Genomic DNA, 11,315 nt, shown 5'->3' with positions numbered 1-11,315 from the left:
GAATGCCGTTTTCAATATATTATTTTTACTGAAGAAAATATGCCCTAGAGGCAATAATAAAGTTATTATTTATTTCCTTATATCATGATAAATGTTTATTATTATGCTAGAATTGTATTAACCGGAAACATAATACATGTGTGAATACATAGACAAACAGAGTGTCACTAGTATGCCTCTACTTGACTAGCTCGTTAATTAAAGATGGTTATGTTTGCTAACCATAGACATGAGTTGTCATTTGATTAACGGGATCACATCATTAGGAGAATGATGTGATTGACTTGACCCATTCCGTTAGCTTAGCACTCGATCGTTTAGTATGTTGCTATTGCTTTCTTCATGACTTATACATGTTCCTATGACTATGAGATTATGCAACTCCCGTTTACCGAAGGAACACTTTGTATGCTACCAAACGTCATAACGTAACTGGGTGATTATAAAGGTGCTCTACAGGTGTCTCCGAAGGTACTTGTTGGGTTGGCCTATTTCGAGATTAGGATTTGTCACTCCGATTGTCGGAGAGGTATCTCTGGGCCCACTCGGTAATGCTCATCACTATAAGCCTTGCAAGCATTGCAACTAATGAGTTAGTTGCGGGATGATGTATTACGGAACGAGTAAAGAGACTTGCCGGTAACGAGATTGAACTAGGTATTGAGATACCGACGATCGAATCTCGGGCAAGTAACATACCGATGACAAAGGGAACAACGTATGTTGTTATGCGGTTTGACCGATAAAGATCTTCGTAGAATATGTAGGAGCCATTATGAGCATCCAGGTTCCGCTATTGGTTATTGATCGGAGACATGTCTCGGTCATGTCTACATAGTTCTCGAACCTGTAGGGTCCGCACGCCTAAAGTTTCGATGACAGTTATATTATGAGTTTATATGTTTTGATGTACCGAAGGTAGTTCGGAGTCCCGGATGTGATCACGGACATGACGAGGAGTCTCGAAATGGTCGAGACATGAAGATTGATATATTGGACGACGATATTCGGACACCGGAATGGTTCCGGGGGTTATCGGATATATACTGGAGTACCGGGGGTTACCGGAAGCCCCCCCCCCCCCCCCGGGGGGGGGGGGGGGTTAATGGGACTACATGGTCCTTAGTGGAGAAGAGGAGGGGCGGCCAGGGCAGGCCGCGCGCCCCCTCCCCCTCTAGTCCGTATTGGACAAGGAGGGGGCGGCGCCCCCCTTTCCTTCTTCTCCTCCTCCTCCTTCCCCCCTTCTCCTAATCCAACAAGGAAGGGAGGGAGTCCTACTCCCGGTGGGAGTAGGACTCCTCCTGGCGCGCCCCTCTCTTGGCCGACCGCCTCTCCCCCCTTGCTCCTTTATATACGGGGGCAGGGGGGCACCCCATAGAAAACAAAAATTGATCATTGATCTTTTAGCCGTGTGCGGTGCCCCCCTCCACCATATAGTCCACCTTGATAATATCGTAGCGGTGCTTAGACGAAGCCCTGCGTCGGTAGAACATCATCATAGTCACCACGCCGTCGTGCTGACGAAACTCTCCCTCAACACTCGGCTAGATCGGAGTTCGAGGGATGTCATCGGGCTGAGCGTGTGCTGAACTCGGAGGTGCCGTGTGTTCGGTACTTGATTGGTCGGATCGTGAAGACGTACGACTACATCAACCGCGTTGTGCTAACGCTTCCGCTTTCGGTCTACGAGGGTACGTGGACAACACTCTCCCTTTTCGTTGCTATGCATCACCATGATCTTGCGTGTGCGTAGGAAATTTTTTGAAATTACTACGTATAAATTATGTTTTATTAGTTAAAATCATTGTCAAAATATGACCAAATATGAGTGGGACTAGTAAAGCAAGGCGGAGGTAGTATTTAAGCCACCTATCTTGGAAAGAACAAGATGCCATTTGAAGATAGACTTGTGAAGATAGATCGTTTGGCCGTCAGGAAAGATAGACCCATGAAACATCAGACTACCACCAAGGCCTTCATGCCTAAGTTCATTTACTAGGAATTTACAAGTTGAATGAAATTTACAAGAAGTCATGGGCGGAGCTTCCCTATGGCCAAATGGGGTCATAGCCTTGTCGATTATTGCTAAAACTATAATAACATAACTAACACGTGCATATCTTAGTTGTTGTCATCGATTCATTATCATATGTACCTTTTTATTTCCAAACTTTTCATTCAAATCACATGAACACCCTATCTTGGAAGGAATACGATGCCATTGAAGATAGACTTATGAACATAGATCGGATGGCCACCATACTATCCTCGAGGCCTTCATGTTTGAGTTCATATACTAGGAATTACGAGTTGAAGAATATTTACAAGGAAGACAAGGCACTAGTAGAAAACGGCCCATTTGTCCCGGTTGCTAAGGGCCTTTTGTCCCGGTTCCTGAACCAGGACTAAAGGGTCGTTACTAATGCCCTGGCCCTTTAGTCCCGGTTCAGTCCAGAACCGGGACAGATGGGCCTCCACGTGGCCTGTGCGCCAAGCCCAGGCAGGAGGGCCTTTGGTCCCGGTTGGTGGCACCAACCGGGACCAATAGGCATCCACGTGTCAGCATTTCTGTGGCTGGGGTTTTTGTTTTTTTTTGGAAGGGGGGGTTGGGGGTTTGGGGGGGGGGGGTTAATTTAGGTGTTTCATATATTGTGTTAGCTAGCTAATTAATAGAGAGAAGTGTCCTCTCTTATGTCCGTGCTTGGTCGACGCTACGTACTATACATACGTATAGAGAGGACTAGACACGCTAGCTAGCTAGTAAGCAAACGAAGGAAACAGAAGATCGTCATGAACATATATGCATACAGAGAGAAGTGATATCGACCACCTCTCCTTCTCCGAGAGATTGGTCGAACAACAAGTTCTCGTATATCTATCCGACACTACTGGCTACATATATACAATAATTATCTCTTACAAATATAATCTCCTAACATATGGACGCATGGTCCACATAGTATTCTCCGTCTTCAACGATCACGTGGTCAAGAAAGAATGCCGCCAATTCCTCTTGAATTGCTCGCATGCGATCTGGTGCTAGGAGTTCATCCCGCATCCGAAACATCTAATTTGAAGAAGGGGGTCAATACATATATATATGAATGAATGAAACTCAACACAAATGATGGTAATAAAATAAAATTGTGAATATTGTTATTTACGCACTTCATATTGTTCGTCAGAGTAGCCCCGCTCACAGGTCATGTGGCGGATGGACTCGCAAACGTAGTATCCACAGAAATCATTCCCTTGTTCCTGCCACAACCACTTTACAAGAAATAGAGGTCAATCAAATTGATAAGCAAGAATGCCAAATGGTATGATGAAACTAGCGCTTGAATCACTAGGAGATGCACGGAACATGCTACTATAGTACTGACTTTCGGGTGTCTAAATTCCAGCTTCTTCGGCAGTCCCGGAGCTTTTTTGGTGAATTTTCTCCAAACCCTGCCAGACAAAGAAAACAATTACTTGATATCAGAAATGAACAAAGTTGCTGATATGGTGGATAATGATCGATTTAACTTACTTCTCGAGCATTTGAGTCATGTCCGCATACTCCTGGGGATCTTTTCGTTTTGAGTCTAAGACAGTTACTACTCCCTGCTCAAGCTTAATCTCTAGGAGAATATAGTGGAACCTGCACACGCATGCATAACTCATCAATTACATTACTATAACCTGGACTAATATATAAGGGAAACCGAATATGCACAAGACAGTAACACTCACTTGAAGTTGTAAGGGAAGAGTATTATATCTTTGTTTTCATTTATTACCAACGATTGTAGCAAGTTGGCCTCGGTATTTTCGGCATGAAATTTAACCTCAGTTGCATCTATGAGATTTGTGTTAATGAACCCAATATCACCGACTTGTCTTTTCTTCAATTCGACGATCTTCAATCTGCATAATATAGTGAGGATAATTATAAATACATGCAATGAAAGAGCTGACCTATATAGAGAGACTTAATGACAGAAGTAGTACTACTTACAGACAGTAGCAGGTGACCGTTGCTTTATCGAGGGCCAATTGTTTGGAAAACTGAAAGAACACCTCAAACGGAAGATGCAACAGTTCAATTCCAACGAGGTCATGCTCCTTTTTAACTCTCAGATACAAAGTATTCCTCCCCCCAGACTCTCTGCAGGTTTTCATGTACCAATCATGCAATCTTCGCATCATCGTTGTTAGAGATCTTTCATATTTGACGAGAGGCTTCCCGTACTCGTATCTGTGTATCTGCACCTCCAAGAAATCATAATGTACATCGTCGGGCAGGTAATCTCCAAGATTGCTATAACCGGGCACCATCCTCGGATCGACGATGTCGTTAGGCACCTTGAGCGGGGGGCACGATTGCTTCTCTTGTTCGCCGAGCTGGGCAATTTGTTTCCCAGCTTGTCATTCTTTCATCCTTTGATCACTGACTATACTTCCCGACCGCTCCGCTTCGACAAATGTCTTTCCAATAATGCGCTCATAGTTGCCTTTCGGCGGAGACTTGGGTGGTTTTGTCAGGGCAGCCAGAGTGCGCTTCTCTTTCACCGGATCTACCTTCTCCTCCGGTGGTGGATGTCTCTGTGCTTTCAACCCTTGAAACCAGTCCTTCACTTCGGTTCGCGCGATCTTCGCGTTCTCCTCTAGGGTCATCTCGTATGGTAACTTCTCTGGAGTCTTTAGAGAAGGACCGAATCTGTATTTCCTCCCGCCTCTGGCTGTACTGCTAGATGCCGGCAGAGCAGACGGAGCGGCTGTCTTCTTACGAGGCGGAGGAGAAGGACTACGACGCGCTGGAGCAGCCGGAGCGGCAGCGGGTCTCTTCCGCCCTTGCTGACGAGGCGGAGAAGGAGGCTGGCTCCTCGGGCACGCCGGCGCAGGCGGAGAAGGAGGCGGAGTGCCGCCACGCGCCGGAGAAGGAGCCGGCCGAGTGCCCTGATCGTCACTCGCCGGAGGAGGAGGCGGTGGAGGAGGCGGAGTGCCCTGACTCGCCGGAGGAGGAGGAGGAGGAGGAGGCGGAGGCGTCCAGTTCGGAAGGTTGATGAGCTCCTTCCGCCATAGGCATTGAGTCTTCAGAGAAGAACCCAGCCGAGTCTCCCCTTCACCGGTAGGGTGGTCAAGCTGGAGGTCCTCAAATCCCTCCGTTATTTCATCCACCATCACCCTAGCTTATCCTTCTGGAATCGGCCCGCAGTGAAAAGTTGCGCCCGGTTCAGTAGGAAAAACAGAGCCAACAGCCGCCTTGACCTTCAAATTCATCCATTGCGTCATAAGGTGGCAATTTTGAGACTCCGTGATAGCATCCACGGGATAGCTGGTAGGAGCCGTCAAGACATGCTCCGGCTGAAGCAGCTCGGTGGAAGCCACGCTGCTTCTCCGCTGAGATGGCGGGGTAGCTTCGGGGAAAGCTTCAACAGTTCGTTTGCTGCGATTTGCTTCTCGTTACTCTATCGCTTGTACCCTTGCGTGCAGCGCCTGTAGTTCGGTCTGCTGCACTTTCTTCCTCCTCTCCTGGCTTTTGTAACCGCCTGCGTCCGGAAACCCAGCCTTCCACGGAACGGAGCCTGACATGCCTCGTGTCCGTTCAGGGTGCTCAGGATTCCCGAGGGCCATTGTGAGCTCGTCGTTTTCTCTGTCTGGAACGAACATCCCTTGCTGCGCTGCATCGATATATTGCTGAAGCCTCTTGACTGGTATTTCCAATTGATCGTCCGTCCAAATGCACTTCCCTGATACAGGGTCCAAGGTTCCGCCAGCCCCGAAGAACCAAGTCCGGCAACGGTCTGGCTAGTTCATTGTCTCTGGTTCGATCCCTTTATCAAGTAGATCATTCTCAGCCTTGGCCCACTTAGGCCGGGCTATGAGGTAGCCACCTGACCCCGTGCGATGGTGATGCTTATTCTTCGCAGAATTTTGCTTGTTTGTCGCCGACATCTTCTTACTCTTTTTCGATGTCTTGTGGGCCACAAATGCGGGCCAGTCATCTCTGATATTCTCATATTTGCCCTTGAATTCTGGTGTCTCTTTTTTATCGACAAACCTATTCAGGTCTTTCTTCCACCTCCTGAATAGGTCTGCCATCTTCTTAAGAGCAAAAGACTTGATTAATTGCTCTTTAATTGGCTTCTCCAGATCATCCTCTGGCGGTAGGGCGAAATTTGACTTCAGCTTAGTCCAAAGATCATTTTTCTGCATATCATTGACATAAGACACCTCAGGGTCTTATTTAGACGGCTTTAACCATTGTTGGATGCTCATCGGGATCTTGTACCTAACCAGAACCCCGCTCTGACCAACAAATGCGTTCTTTGTCCGGATGGGTTCAATCGGTTGGCCGTCGCGCGCGATTTCTATGATCTCAAACCTTTCATCCGAGCTCAACTTTTTCTTCAGGCCTTGTCTCTTTACCGAAGTTGTGCTCGATCCGGAGGGCTAGAAAAAAGAACAAGACGAGAGTTAATTAATATGTGTACATACCAAAACAATGAATGCATCAATTAGCTAGTCAGCATAGGCTTAACTAATATATATACCTGGCCGGACTCGGTTCGGTCACCGGAGCTGTCATCACGGTCTCCTTCTTGCACTGGCATTGGGTCACCGGAGCCGTCCTCATGTTCTCCTTCTTGCACCGGCATTGGGTCACCGAAGCCATCATAATCATAGTCAGCTTCTTCTTCACCCTCTCCTTCCAGACCACCGGTGTCGTTGAGAAATAACGAGCAGACGGCATCACTTCCTTGTGCGATTATGTCCCCCAACAACGCTTCTTGTGCTTCGTCTCGGGGGGTGTCCATAGTTTCTACAAATATTTACAACATGGCAATTATTATTCAAACATGACAGATGGATATATCGACCCCCCCCACGTGTTGAAGTTATCGGGAGTTTATATCGACACGACATACGTACATGGGAAAATAACATTATCGGGGAGGGGGTATATCGACCCCCCTACGTGTTGAAGTTATCGGGGAGGGGGTATATCGACCCCCCCCCACGTGTTGAAGTTATCGGGGAGGGGGTATATCGAACCCCCCCCCCCACACACGTGTTGAAGTTATCGGGGAGGGGGTATATCGACCCCCCTCGTGTTGAAGTTATCGGGAGTTTATATCGACCCCCCCCCCCCACGTGTTGAAGTTATCGGGAGTTTATATCGACACGACATATGTACATGGGAAAATAATATTATCGGGGAGGGGGTATATCGACCCCCCCCCACGTGTTGAAGTTATCAGGAGTTTATATCGACATGACATACGTACATGGAAAAAAATATTATCGGGGAGGGGGTATATCGACCCCCCCTCGTGTTGAAGTTATCGGGAGGGGTATATCGACGACGACAAACCCGATAAAACATAAGAAAACGAAGAAGAAATAAAAAGAGGAGAAGAAGAAAGGAATATCTAGAGGAGAAGATTGAAGAAAAAAAAGAAGAAAAAGAAGAGGAGAAGAAGAAAGGAATAGAGGAGAAGAAGAAAAAATAGATTTTTCTTCTTCTCCTCTATTCCTTTCTTCTCCTCCTCTTTTTTTCTTCTTTTTTCCTCTTCTTATTTATTTCTCCTCTTCTTCTCCTTTCTTCATCTTCTTATTTTCCTTTTTCCTCTCATTCTTTTTATTCTTCTTCCTTTCCTAGCTAGATATATAAAACTTTTCTAAAAATGTAACTTTTGCATATATAAAACCTTTTCTTCCTTCTATTCCTTCTTCCTAAATATATAAAACTTTTTAAAAAATGAAACTAACCTAAAATGTACTAAATCAGAGAACATATATAGATAAAACTTTTCTAATTAAAAATCTAACTTTTGCATATATGTATTTTTAAAACATCATTACAATTGAAAAAAATACATACATACATACAAAAAACATGTAAAAAATACATACATACATATATGAACATACATCAAAAAATACATATATCTAAAAAAATACACGCATACATATATATACGAAAATCTAAAAACATGTAAAAAATAGCATGTATAATTAAAAAAAATTGCACGGCGGCGGCGGGGGCGGCAGACGCGCGGTGCTCACAGAGGCGGCGACACGTCGGGGCAGGGGACGGCGGCACGGCGACGGCGACGGGGCAGGGGCGGCGCGCGTCAGGGCAGGGGACGGCGGCGCGCGGCGACGGTGTCGGGCGACGGCGCGGGCGACGGCGGGCGAGGGCGCGGGTGACGACGACGACGGACGCGGGCGACGGCGACGGCGGGGGCGGCGGGCGGCGTCGGGGCAGCCTGGCGGCGTCGATGTGCTCGGCGTCGTCGGGGGCAACTGCGAGGAAAATGTGAAAATTTCCTAAGTGCTGGCTTATATAGCAAAGGCATTGGTCCCAGTTCGTGGCACCAACCGGGACCAATGCACCCCTTTAGTCCCGGTTGGAGCCACCAACCAGGACCAAAGGCCAGTTTTCGGCAGGAAGCGGCGGCCTTTGGTCCCGGTTGGTGGCACCAACCGGGACTAAAGGGGTGCATTGGTCCCGGTTGGTGCCACGAACCGGGACCAATGCCCCCTTTAGTCCCGGTTGATGCCACCAACTGGGACCAAAGGCCTTGCGCTGCCCGCGGCCAAAAGTTTAGTCCCACCTCGCTAGTTGAGAGGGGCTCGGAGTGGTTTATAAGCCCCACTGCGGCTGCCCTCTGGAGCTACTCTCAAATGCAGGCTTACGGGCCTAATCTCACATAATGCTGTCTGCGGGCCTATTGGGCCTTCTGCGGGGATTTTTTTTGAAACTATGATGATTTTATAGCAAATTCAGAAACTATACACCCTAATGGAGAAAAATCAAAAGTATCACCCCGTCGGCCTCCTGTTGGCTGAAAAGGGACTTTTCGGCCTCCCGTTGGCCGAAGAGGGACTTCTCGGCCAACCGTTGGCCAAAAAGTACTTTTCGGCCAACAGTTGGCCAAAGAGTCCCTCTTCGGCCAACACCTGCTCTACTGTTTAAAAAAATTCATATCAAGTATGATTTTTAGTATTTTAATTTGATTTTTTTGCATTAGATTAGAAATTTTATGAAGTTTCTATAGATATCAAGTTTCACTAGATTTGAAAGTTTGAATTTAATTTTTTCATGAATTTGCTCAAATAACTAGATTGCCTATAATTTGAGTTAGGAGTATTTTTTAAGATGATTATTTTTGCTACTGGTTCTTTGTGAATTTGTTTATCAGTAGTAATTAATTGGCGAATTTTATAATTATTTAAAATTAGGTTTTTATGAAAACAGTTCTGTTTTAGTGTTTGTTAGGTTTTATGCTATTTCTTTTAATTTTAATTGCTTTAAATTTTTTCTTTAGTTTTTTGACATATTCTTTTTGTTTCTGTTTAGTTATCAGTAGCTATTTTATTTGTAGTATTTTTTGTATTTTATTTCCTTTATCCTACTAGAAAACTTGTTTTGAGCTTCATGGGAGTTTATATTTAAAAGTGCCTTGTAAATCCTGTACAACCATTGCCGTTTTATACATGAAAAAAATACTTTCCCGCAATATTTTTCCCTCCATTTTCTTTGCCGCCATTTTCTTTGCCGCCATTCTCTCCCGCGACACTAAGGAGTGCCGCATCGACGGAGGATGACGATGATGCCTTCATGTGGAGTGTGAAACACTGTGTGAGAGAAGTCATAAGTGTGAAACACTCTCCGATGCTGATGACGAAGCTGCAAACACTTATGACTTCTCTCAGACAGTGTTTCACACTCCACCAGCAGCACCGACGCAGGAGACACAGACCGTGTCAGACAATGTTATCTACGATCGTGGACACCATGAGGCTCGTTTTATAAGTTGAGAAGTGAAGATGGCGAGAAAGAAGATGGCGGGAGAGAATGGCGGGAAAGAAAATGAAGGGAGAGAATGGCGGGAAATAAAATGGCGGGAGAAAATGGAGGGAGAGAATGACGTAAAAACCTAATTTTAAATAATCCTAAAATTCACCAATTAATTACTACTGATAAACAAAGTCACAAAGAACCAGTAGCAAAAAGAATCATCTAAAAAGAATACTCCTAGCTCAAATTATAGGCAATCTACTGATTTGAGAAAAATCATGAAAATTCAAATTCAAACTTCCAAATCTAGTCAAACTTGATATCTACAGAAACTTCATAAAATTTCTAATCTAATGCAAAAAGATCAAATTAAAATACTAAAAATCCTATTTGATATGAATTTTCTAAAAAGTAGAGTAGGTGTTGGCCGAAGAGGGACTCTTTGGCCAACTGTTGGCCGAAAAGTACTTTTTGGCCAACGTCCCTCTTCGGCCAACAGGAGGTTTGATTTTTCTCCATTAGGGTGTATAGTTTCCGAATTTGCTATAAAAATCATCATAGTTTTAAAAAAATTCTTCTACGGGCCTGAATCCTGGCCCAGGTTGGGTTTCTAGTCGTATTCAGGCCGTGGTGGCCCAATAGGTGACAGTTTTTTATTTTTTCTGTTTTTTGTTTTGTTTTCTGCATTATTTATTTTCTTTTGTTTTTTGCTTTATTTTTTTAATTCTTTTTGCTTTTAGTTTTATAAAAATTATAAACTTTCTGTTAGTGCCATTAGTTTTCAAATTTGAAAACACTTTTTTGTTTTATTGTTTTCTTTGTTGCTTTATTTATTTTATTTTGTTTCCACTTACAACAAAATACTTATTGTTGCTATTTTTATTTTTTTTCCAGTTTTTTTCTTTTGTTTTCTGCATTATTTATTTTCTTTTGTTTTTGCTTTATTTTTTAATTCTTTTTGCTTTTAGGTCAGCAAAATTATAAACTTTCTGTTAGTGCCATTAATTTTAGAAAAATTATAAACTTTATTTAGTGCCATTAGTTTTCAAATTTGAATAGTTAAAATTTTAATTCTTTTAAATTTGTGTGAATCACAAGTTTGTGATTAACTTTACTAAAAAAATGAACATAGATGCGCCTATAGAGAAAATTCAACCTAAATTCATAATACATTTCTATGAATTTCAGAGAAGTTCACTATGAATTTAGGTCAAATTCCCTATATAGGGGCATCTATTTTCACTTTGAGAGGAGCTCAACAAGGCAGAGAGGGACGGGCTTATAAACCGGTGTGAGCGCCCTTCGGTTGGCGAGGTGGGACTAAACTCTGACCGCAACGAGGACCAACCCTTTAGTCCCGGTTTGTGGCACAAACCAGGACTAATGGTCATGGGCCAGGGGCAAAGTGCATTGATCCTGGTTCGTGCGTGGAACCGGGACCAAAAGGTCCAGACGAATCGGGACCAATGGCCCATGTGGCTGCCCTCTTGAGAGTGTTCTTGGTGAGAACATAGTTGACAAG

The sequence above is a fragment of the Triticum urartu genome, chromosome 7A, assembly GCF_056163025.1.
Source record: "Triticum urartu cultivar PI428250 chromosome 7A, HENAU_Tu73, whole genome shotgun sequence".
In the NCBI taxonomy this organism is placed as follows: domain Eukaryota; kingdom Viridiplantae; phylum Streptophyta; class Magnoliopsida; order Poales; family Poaceae; genus Triticum; species Triticum urartu.
This window is presented reverse-complemented; position numbering follows the sequence as displayed.